Source organism: Pipistrellus kuhlii, unplaced genomic scaffold (assembly GCF_014108245.1).
Source record: "Pipistrellus kuhlii isolate mPipKuh1 unplaced genomic scaffold, mPipKuh1.p scaffold_m20_p_2, whole genome shotgun sequence".
NCBI classification, from domain to species: domain Eukaryota; kingdom Metazoa; phylum Chordata; class Mammalia; order Chiroptera; family Vespertilionidae; genus Pipistrellus; species Pipistrellus kuhlii.
Window position 1 is genome coordinate 29,076,647 of NW_023425515.1, and position 11,011 is coordinate 29,087,657.

The 11,011-nt window shown below is 36.4% G+C and overlaps 1 protein-coding gene across 5 annotated transcripts in view; it reads left to right on the top strand.

The window, feature by feature from the left end:
* Positions 1–11,011, top strand: part of NLGN1 (neuroligin 1) — an 804,575-nt gene that overhangs the window by 561,711 nt on the left and 231,853 nt on the right. The window lies entirely within an intron of this gene.

An 11,011-nucleotide genomic window follows, 5' to 3' on the forward strand; every position in this document is an offset into this window, starting at 1 on the left:
GAAGGAAGGAAGGAAGGAAGGAAGGAAGGAAGGAAGGAAGGTAGGTAGGAAGGAAAGAAGGGAAGGAAGGAAGGAAGGAAGGAAGGAAGGAAGGAAGGAAGGAAGGAAGGAAGGGAAAGAAAGAGTGCAATATGACTTGTTACATTGTGGCTCCTAGCTGCAGCTCACATTTATCAAGCACCTATTGAGGGCCAGGGATACTCTACACAGATACACCTCAATTAGTTCTCCCCAAAACTTGGTGGCTTAAATATCATCTCCATTTTACAGATGACAAAACTAAGAGTTGTAGACCCACAAACCTGCTGTCTGCAGGAGCTGGGGCTCTCCTTGGAAAAGTCCTCCCAGGATATAAATATATATAATACTTTGTGTGTATATATATATATATATATATATATATATAATACTTTGTTGGTAATCATAGGAGCTCCCTCTTCTCAGGCATCTGAAATGCTGGCATCTGCAGCTGTTTGTGAGAGTGAGAAATGGGATATGGGCAGAAAGACATCGCATGAGTATAGTGAAGTCTCAGGGGGATTGATGCCCATTACTTCCTTTGAGGTGGAAATTCATCATCACAGTGTGGAGAGGCACCGCTGTTAAATTCCCTGCCCTCTGCAAACAGCCATCTGTCTGAGATCTCCCTGAAGTGGCTGCCTTCCAGGATGGCTGTGTTGCTGCAGTCCTTGAGTGGTTGGAGAGCTGTAATGTCTATGTTAATAGCTGGGAAATAGCAGCAGCAGCAGCCAGACCACTCCAATGGAACATTTGCGAATAGGGGTAAGTTTGATTGAGCAGAAAAGTCACGCTGACTGTGTGATGAAGAGGCAGAACTGGTACTGGTGACAGGCCCTGCAGTCAGCAGCTGCAGATTTTATGGGAAGGGCAGACTGATCTGGGAAATGGGAAGAGCTGACTGCCAATAACACTTCAGGGAGTTTTGTTCAGTAAATCTCCCCAGCCCTTGTATACCACCCATCACTTGTAGAAGCTCAGGAGATAAAACACACTTGCAGCATCACAAGGTGCAGGCAGGTACACGTGGAAAGTAGTGTAGAGAAAATAAAGAAAAAAACAAAAACAAACCAAACATAAAACAAGGCTTCATTTTCATTGCAAGAATCCAAACAGGGCACCAGGGTTCTGTCCACTAGATCTGGGAACTCACAGCTCCCTGGTGTTACTAGCATCCCTGTAATAACATGACCTTGGCCATAGTTAGACTACCACAGTAGAGCTTAGATCATCCAAAAGTCAGCAAATATTTTTGAATACCTAATGGGTATAAGGTGAAATATTAGGTATTTTGGTGAATAGAATAAGTGAGAGCCTGTGATTTCTGCCAGTAAATACCAGACTGTTAAATAAGTAATACAGGCAAAGCAGACTAAAGGAGTATGTGTCTCTCTTCAGGAAAGTAGGTTATCTACTAATCAATAGGTAGAATCAATTATATTTGAGGAATAACAAAGAGGCTAGGATTGAGAATGCTTTAAGTTTATGGCCTGTGTATAACAACTCAAGACTTAGACTTTCTGTATTCCACTGAGAAAAATGTTCTTCCTATACATAAGACATTAATTTATATATGGCCCACCTCAAACTTCCCCAGGATATTTCTGGCAAAAATAAAATAAAATATTAAAAAACCATCATCATTCAAAGCCATGGAAGATTCCAAAGTCTTCTATCCAATAAATTGAATTGGCTGGTAAAAGTCAGATTGCCCACCAAAGGGGCACTGTGAATCAACTCTTTTCTAAATACCAAACTTCTTGAATCCTTTTATCTGCTTATTGAGAAAGTAAAATGACCACTGCGCTATCAATCTATTGTAGTTATTGTTAAGTATTTGGCACTGTAGTGATGCCATTTGTATTTTATGCCATTTGTATTTTACTTAGATGCCTTTAAAAGAGAAAATAATTACATTCCTTATTTAATTGTACAAGATAAACAAAAATTAAATGTCCACCTCTAAATCATACCCATAACTTTTTATGAGCCCAAATTGTTCCTTTTTATTTAGCTCTTTCTTGCTAATACATCTTCTCATAGTAATAACAACAACTATTATTTAGCATATGCCTCCTGGAGGACAAGAATTAGAAATATTTTACATACATTATTTTATTTAACTACATTCTCAGTTCTGATTAATTAAGATATTTTTCTAGAAATCCAACTTTGATAAAAGCCAAACATATAGGCTGAATTTAGATTTTCCAAATGAGAGAATAACTAGAATCATTAAGTAATTAGCCAATAATCTTTTTGATTTGAGGTTTCAAAAGAATGATTAAAACGTGACTTAAAAAACTCAAACCAAAAATACAAGACATAAACAAGGAAATTAATATATTGTGTTCAGTGAAAAACATAATATACAAAACTAAAAAGAAAGATCATAGCTTAAGAGAAGATATAATTAGCACCTGAAGTTGATGAAGGAGACTGTTATCTATAATATACTAGGGATGTCTTCAAATCCACAGCAATGTTAAGGACTCTAAGAAAAAAAATGGACCAAGAATTTAGGAAAGAAAAGGTGCAGAAAGAGAAACCCAAATTGACAATGAGCTTATAGTAAAAAGATGTTTAAACTCACTGATAACTAGGGAAAAAATGCAAATTAAAAAAAAAAAGATAGCATTTTATATCAAACTAAAGGCCCTCTGTGCACTAGTGGGGTCCCTCAGCCTGGCCTGCAGGGATCAGGCCTAAACCGGCTCTCCAATATTCCCCAAGGGGTCCTGGTTTGCGATAGGGCAATACTTGGGTGATGAACCCCAGAATCAGGCTCTCTCCTCTCTAGTTCCAGGTGCATCAACCAAGAACTGCAGCAGCCAAGTCAGAACAGCTTAGCAGCTCCTGCATTAAGTGTCTGCCCCCTAGTGGTCAGTGTGCATGAAAGCTACTGGTAGGATGGTTGGACAGTCACTTAGGCTGGCAAAAACTAATAGACAGGTGAAGAACCTTCAAGATTGTTGAGGATGTGGGAAACCGAGAACACTTGTACACTGTTGATTGGAGTGTAAACTAAATTAGTCTTTATTAGGCAAAGGTTATCACTGTGAAAAAGCATTTATATGACTACTACATGGCATTAGGTATACAACAGAACATAGCTATAAAAAATCCTATATTTAAAAAGTCATGAAGAAACAGCAACTTCTATTTTGTGAGGAATATTTTCTTATATCATAAAAGGTGGGGGGGGGGGAGCCAATTTATCAACAGCTTCCAACCCTTTAGTGAAATTGAAATTAGTAAAAAAAGAAATTAAAAATTGCCAGGTTGGCATGGCTCAATGGTTGAGCATCAACCTATAAACAGGAAGTCACAGTTCAATTCCAGGTCTTCCAGGTCCGGACACATGCCCAGGTTGTAGGCTTGATCCCCAGTGTGGGCATATAGGAGACAGCCGATCAATTACTGTTTCTCATCATGGATGTTTCTATCTTTCTCTCCCTCTCCCTTCCATCTCTGAAATCAATTATATATACATGTGTGTGTGTGTGTGTGTATATATATATATATATATATATATATATATATATATAAAATTATTTTCATATATAGTTATTTAGTCTTCTATTTCCAGAAGGCAAAACTATGTCATTATTTTGCCTTGGTACTAAAGCATAGTTTTGGATGAATAAATGAATAAAAACTAAGACTTCTTTTAAAAAAAATTCTAATGTCCAGCACCTATATACAGCCACATGGCTAATCTTAAAAGTAATATGATAAAGAAAAAAAAAACACACAACTAAAATGTAGCCTTTGTAACAATACTTCTCATGTAAATAAATTTAAAAAAACACACAGATAAATACACAACACTACTACAAATATTACAGGCATAACTCCAGACACATTTTAAGCATAATAGAGTGTGAGGAGGGGGAAGTTTGATAAAATAGGGGATCAAGAATAAAAGGGGGAAATAAATAACTTTAGCATATTTGTCATGATTATGTGCCATCAACTGTTAGAAATGGCTAACCCAATTCTCAGCATTTGAGATCCAGTAAGCAAATAAAATTCTCTCCTATTATATAGTTATGAACAGCAAATGAAGAGCTTGAAGCAACGTTATAAAACTTTCTGCTCCTAATCTTACTTTCTTTGTATATCGTGTACTGATTTTTTTACTAAATATTTCCACAAAACATTCATGCTAAAAGGATTATTATAATTCAATTCAAAGACATTTATTAAGCTTCAGTTGTGTGTGAGAGATTGATTGTCCTAGGTGTTCAAGAAGATTATAGCCTGAAGAGTAAGCCAAATAAAACTTGGCTAAGTTAGGTTCGGTTCCATTTAAAAAATGAAAGGAAGAGAAAGAACTAACAGCAGAAATTGATCTTCACCAAAGCTTTCCAAACAGCATAAGCCAATACTAACGTTTCTGCATATTGTAACACCCAGGAGTTCCAAAAATGTCATTTACATGGCTGTCTGACCAAACTCTTACTTATGCTACAACTGCTCCCTCCAAAATTCATCTTCTCTCAACAACTCGAACCTTTTTCTCTCAAACCCTCTTCTCCAACTCTTGAATTTGTTTAGTTGGTCATTTCCTAATATAGATGCCTCTATTTCTCAATTTGAGCTCTGCAAATCTACTCATTATCTTAATCAGCAAAGCATAGAGCGAGTGGATAAAGTTCAGAGGGAAAAGTAATAAATACTCACACAGAGCCACATCACTTTGGAGCCAGATGTATTTTAGAATTTCATTTCAGGAGTTTGGAATAAACATTTTGCATAAAAATCACTATGGAGATTGGGCTACACTAATATAATAACAATCACATTATTTGTTGTGACTCAGGAATTATATGGCATAGAAACTCATGTCATACTATATGTCATAGAGATTCATGTCACTTCAGGTCAAGTTTTGCCCCCAAATAAATTCAGATCAGGTCAAATTTTTATGTAAAATGAGTTTGAAAATAAACAATTTTTATTGATTTTTTGAATGATGAAGTTAAAAATAGAGGAATGTAAAATTGTACATCAGTCTCAAGGATCATAATCATGAGATAATTTGCATAAAATGTGTAGGTTATTGTATGACAAGATAATTACATAGCGGGTGTTGGCTCTGGTCATTCTTAATAATAGCATACACTTATATGACCTTGGAGGACACATGCATTACTGCATTTAATCTTCACAACCACTATTTAGTTAGGTTTTTATTACATTAATTTTGTAGACTACAGGGATACTTAGTATCTTTCCAGAAACATCTGGATAGTTTGATGTCAAGTTGAATTTTTATGTCAGGTATGTGCTTAAAAGTACTATGAGACATGTGCTTTTAATTATATACCACACTGTGATTCCTAACCTCAAAGAATTTTCCTCTCATCAAAGGTGACATATTAAACACATATATTTACCTATTCCCCCTCCTGCAACCTCACTAAAATAACAGTAAAGGTGTATTTAAACATACTTAATGCATGGATAAGGGGAGGAGAGGGAAGGTGGAGAAACAAAATTTTGGAATCTCAAAAGCAGATGAACAAATATTAAGTGGTTAAATAGTATAACTCAAAATGGATAAAAGACTTAAACATGAGACGGAAAACCATAAAAATATTAGAGGAACCCACAGGCAGCAAAATCTCAAAAATTGCCAAAGCAATTTCTTCATTGATACAGATCCTAGGGCAATGGAAACTAAAGAGAAAATAAACAAATGGGGCTAGATCAAAATAAAAAGCTTTTGTACAGCAAAAGAAACCATCAACAAAACAACAAGAAAGCCCACTGCATGGGAGAACATATTTGCCAATATTTTCAGCAATAAGGGTTTAACCTCCAACATTTACAGAAAACTCATACAACTTAACAAAAGATAAACAACCCCATAAAAAATGGGCAACAGACCTAAATAGATACTTTTTGAAAAAAGACATAAGGCCAAGAGATATATTAAAACATGTTCAAAGTCACTAATCATCTGAGAAATGCAAATCAAAATGACAATATGATACCATCTCACGTGTATCAGAATGGCTATCATCAACAAATCAACAAACAAAAAGTGCTAGTGAGAATGCGAAGAAAAAGGAACCCTCGTGCATTGCTGGTGGGAATGCAGACTGGTGCAGCCACTGTGGAGAACAATATGGAGTTTCCTCAAAAAACTAAAAATGGAACTTCCATTTGACCCAGTTATACCACTTTTAGGAATATATCCCAAGAAACTAGAAATACCAATCAGAGAGGATATATTCACCCCCCATGTTCATAGCAGTTCAATTTACCATAGCTAAGATTTGGAAACAGCCTAAGATGTGTGGATTAGAAAACTGTGGCACATTTACACAATGAAATACTACACTGCAGTAAAAAAGAAGACATTCTTACCATTTGCAACAGTATGAATGGAACTGAAGAGCATTATGTTAAGCAAAATAAGCCAGTCAGAGATAAATATCCCATGATCTCGCTCATTTGTGGAATATAATGAACAACATAAACTGATGAAAAAAAACAGATCCAGAGACATAAAAGCATCAATCAGACCATGAAACCTCAGAGGGAAAGTAGGGGAGGATGGGAGTAGGGTGAGAGATCAACCAAAGGACTTGTAAGCATGCATATAAGCCTAACCAATGGACAGAGACACCATGGGGTGAGGGCATGAGTTGTGTGTGTGTGTGGGGGGGAGGTGTATGGGGGCAACGTGGGGGAAAAGGACACATATGTAATACCTTAATCAATAAAGAAAAATAAATAAATAAATAAATAAATAAATAAATAGTATTAAGAAACTGAATTCTCAATCAAGAAGTAATTCATTATATAATACAGAATTCCCAGAAAGTTCAGGAAGTTAACAAATTAAGTAACTCTGCAAATGAGGATAAATTGGAATTAGAAAGCTTTAAAACCTTCTATAAGCAGAGAAACAGAATATCTAATTTAACAAAATAAAAAACAAAAAGCCTGGAGGATGTGGCTAAGTCATTGCACTTTGACTCATGAACCAAGAGGTCCGCAGTTCAATTTCTTATCTCAGCATATGCTTGGGTTGCAGGGTTGGTCCCCAGTAAGGGGAGCTCAGGAAGCAGCCAATAGATGTCTCTCTCTCATCAATGCTTCTATCTCTCTATCGCTCTCCCTATTAAAAAACACACACAACATATTTTAAAATAAGGAATGCTAGAAATCCCAACCACTGAAGATAAAGGAATATCTTTTTTAAAAAATATATATATTTTATTGATTTTTATACAGAGAGGAAGGGAGAAAGATAGTTAGAAACATTGATGAGAGAGAGTCATTGATCAGCTGCCTCTTGCACACCCCCTACTGGGGATGGCCCGCAACCAAGGTATATGCCCTTGACCGGAATCGAACCCGGGGCCCTTCAGTCCCCAAGCCGACACTCTATCCATTTAGCCAAACCGGTCCCGGCTAAAGCAATATCTTTAATGGTCTCCTTAATAGACTTGACACAGCCAAAGAAAGAATCAATGAGCCTGAAGACAGGTCAATAGAAACTTCCCAAACTGAAAAGCATATTCTCTTATCAATTTCAGAAGGTGCAATATATATATGCAGTAATATCAGAAGAGAAAAAGAATGGAGCAGGAAAATGTCTGTCAGTAATAATGGTAGGGAACTTTACAAAATTAGTGACAGGCACCAAAACTACATATCCTGGAAATCCAGAGAACAAGCACAATCAATACTAATTAAACAAACAACACAAAAAATAATAACAAAAACTACAACCAAATAGGCATAACATATTTAAATTTCAGTGAATCAAAGACAAAGGAAAATCCTGAGAGAAACCAGAGGAAAACAACTTGCCTATAAAGAAAGGAACAAGGGTAAACACTATATGGGATTTCTCATCAAAACCATGCAATCAGGAAGAGAGTGGAGTGAAATATTTATAAAGTGCTGAAAAATAAAATGAAATCCATCCATCTAGAATTATATATCCAGTAAAGTATTGTTCAAAGTGAAAATTAAATATTTTCTTACACACATACCCCCACACACACACCCACACATACACACACACACAAAAAAAAAAAAAACACCTGAGGAAATTCATTTTCAACAGATTTAATTTGCAAGAAATGTTAAAAGAAGTTCATCATGCCTAGTCAGTTTGGCTCAGTGGATAGAGCATTGGCCTGCAGACTGGAGAGTCCTGGGTTTAATTATGGACAATGACACACACCCAGGTTGCATGCTCAATCCACAGTAGGGGTCAAGCAGGAGGCAGCTAATCAATGATTCTCTCTAATTATTGATATTTCTATCTCTCTCTTCCTCTCTGAAATCAATAATATATATAGATAAAATATTTATAGATATTTTCTAAAAATTTCTTCATGCAGGTGGAAAATGTTGTACATCAGAAATTTAAATCTACATATAGAACAAAAGCACTAGAGAAGGAATAGATAAGGCAAAATTGAGTTAGTTTTCCTATTCTTAATCGATCTACAATGTAACCATTTAAAATAGTAACAGTGACAATGGATTGGGTGATTATAGCTTATAAATAAATAAATAAAGTGAGTGACATTAATGCTAATGAAAAGAAGAATTTCAATTCCTCTGTTATAAATCACCTGCATCACATGTGAAGTGTAAAATGTTTTTTTTAATATTTATTATTGAAAGTATTACATATGTCCCCTTTTCCCCCATTGACCTCTTCCAGTTCAACCCTGCCCACCACCCTAAGCCTTCCCCACCCTATGGTGTGTGTCCATGGGGTATACATATATGCATACAGGTTCATCTCTTCCCACCTACTCACTTGCCCCTGCCTTCCCTCTGAGGTTTGACAGTTGTTCAATGCTTCTATGTCTCTATATCTGTGTTTGTTCATCAGCTTATGTTGTTCATTAGATACCACAAATGAGTGAAATTATGTGATATTTATCTTTCTCTGACTGACTTATTTCCATAGCATACTCCTCTCCAGGTTCTGCCTATCAGCAAATAATTGGATTAAAAACCAGTGGTACATCTACACAATGAAATACTATGCAGCTGTAAAAAAAGAAAGAACTCTTTTATTTTTAAAAAAATATATTTTATTGATTTTTCACAGAGAGGAAGAGAGAGAGATAGAGAGTTAGAAACATCGATGAGAGAGAATCATTGATCAGCTGCCTCCTGCACACCCCCTACTGGGGATGTGCCCGCAACCAAGATACATGCCCTTGACCGGAATTGAACCCAGGACCTTTCAGTCCAAAGGCCGACGCTCTATGCACTGAGCCAAACCGGTTTCGGCAAAAAAGAACTCTTAACCACTTGCAACTGCATGGATGGACCTGTAAAATATTATTTGAAGGTGGATTTAGGTTAATTTAAAATGTCTATTTTAGCCCGGCAAGTGTTGTTCAGTGGTTGAAGGTCGACCTGTGAACCAGGAAGTCACTGGCTCAGTTCCCAATCAGGGCAGATGCTCAGGTTGCAGGCTAGATCCCCAGTTGGGGGCTTTCAGGAGACACCTAATCAATCAATGATTCTCTCATCATTGATGTTTCTATCTTTCTCTCCATCTCTCTTCCTCTCTGAAATCAATAAAAATATATTTTTAAAATGTGTATTGTAAACTGTAATGCAGCCACTAAAATTATAAAAAATAATAATTGATACACTAAAAGTGGAGATAGACTCATATAAAATACTTGTTCAACATCAGAGAAGGCATAAAATGGGAGTGGGGGTGAGGACCAAAGAGATAAAAAGAGCAAACATAACAAATAGAAAAGAATTTCAAATTAGGTAGATATAAATCTGATGATAATAATTTCTTCAATTGTGAATAGCCTAAATGGACCAATTAAAAAGAAATATTCTGAGGTTGGATAAAAAACCAAGACTCTAATATATATGTCTATGAAAAGTCAACTTTAAATATGAAGACTCAAGTAGGTAAAAAATTAAAGGATGCAGAAATGTATGCCATGGTAATCCTAATCAAAACAATGCTAGAGGAGCAATATGAATTTCAGACATAGCCAATTTCAGGACAAGGGAGATTTTCAAGGATTAAGAGGCGATTGCATGTGTCTAACATCATAATACAATAGATGTTATTCTTTTCATTATCTCATTCATTCCTCATGAAAATCCAGTTGGTGGGTAGCATTTACTCTATGTTTGAATATAAAGAGAATGATAAAATGTGGAAAAAATGGTATTGCATTGGCTTCCATTAGCTAAATAAGTTCCATTGAAACATCAAACAGAAAATTGGCATTTGAAACTGCAAACAGGGACTCAACACACCATTGTATTTGTTAATCTTGTATGACATTGATTATTGTCATATAAACCTATTCAAAACTGCACAAGAGACTCAAGAAGGCATGTGGTCAGCAGAACCTTTCTTGCTAGTGTTTTGTCATGTGGTGTGTGATCTTGTCTCGTCGGTTACTGATGTCATGCAGTCTCTGTCACATGTAATCCCGGAGGCAATCTCCATTGCTCTCCAATGTCTCACAGCTTTGCCTCGTGGCTTAATATTGGGCAAGGTATGTCCTTAGTACATTTCATCTCCCTGCCAAGTTTGAGTTTGCTCCATTTAATGCAGCTCCTGCCCTGGTGTCCTGCTACCATTTATCATCCAAAGCATCTCACCCTACAGATCAGGGCTGAAGGGAGTGTGACTCCAGTGGTGCTGGGGCTGGCTGGGATCCAGGGTCTTGTTGCCAATAGACTGCAATTCCACTTAAAAATGCAAAGGGCTGATGGAGTTGCTGGTGAAACTGCCTGAGAAATTCACATGCTGACAAGTCTACATCCAATTATCAATGCCCTGTACATCAGTATTTCAGGCCACTAACCTCATTCATGGTTACATGACCCTCTGGACAACTAACCTTATAAACTCCGCTTACAAAATAGACATATATTTATTATTTGGTTTAATGTGGGAAATGACATGGTTTCAGATAGCTTCACAATAATGAGATAGCGTCTTCTTATTATAAAA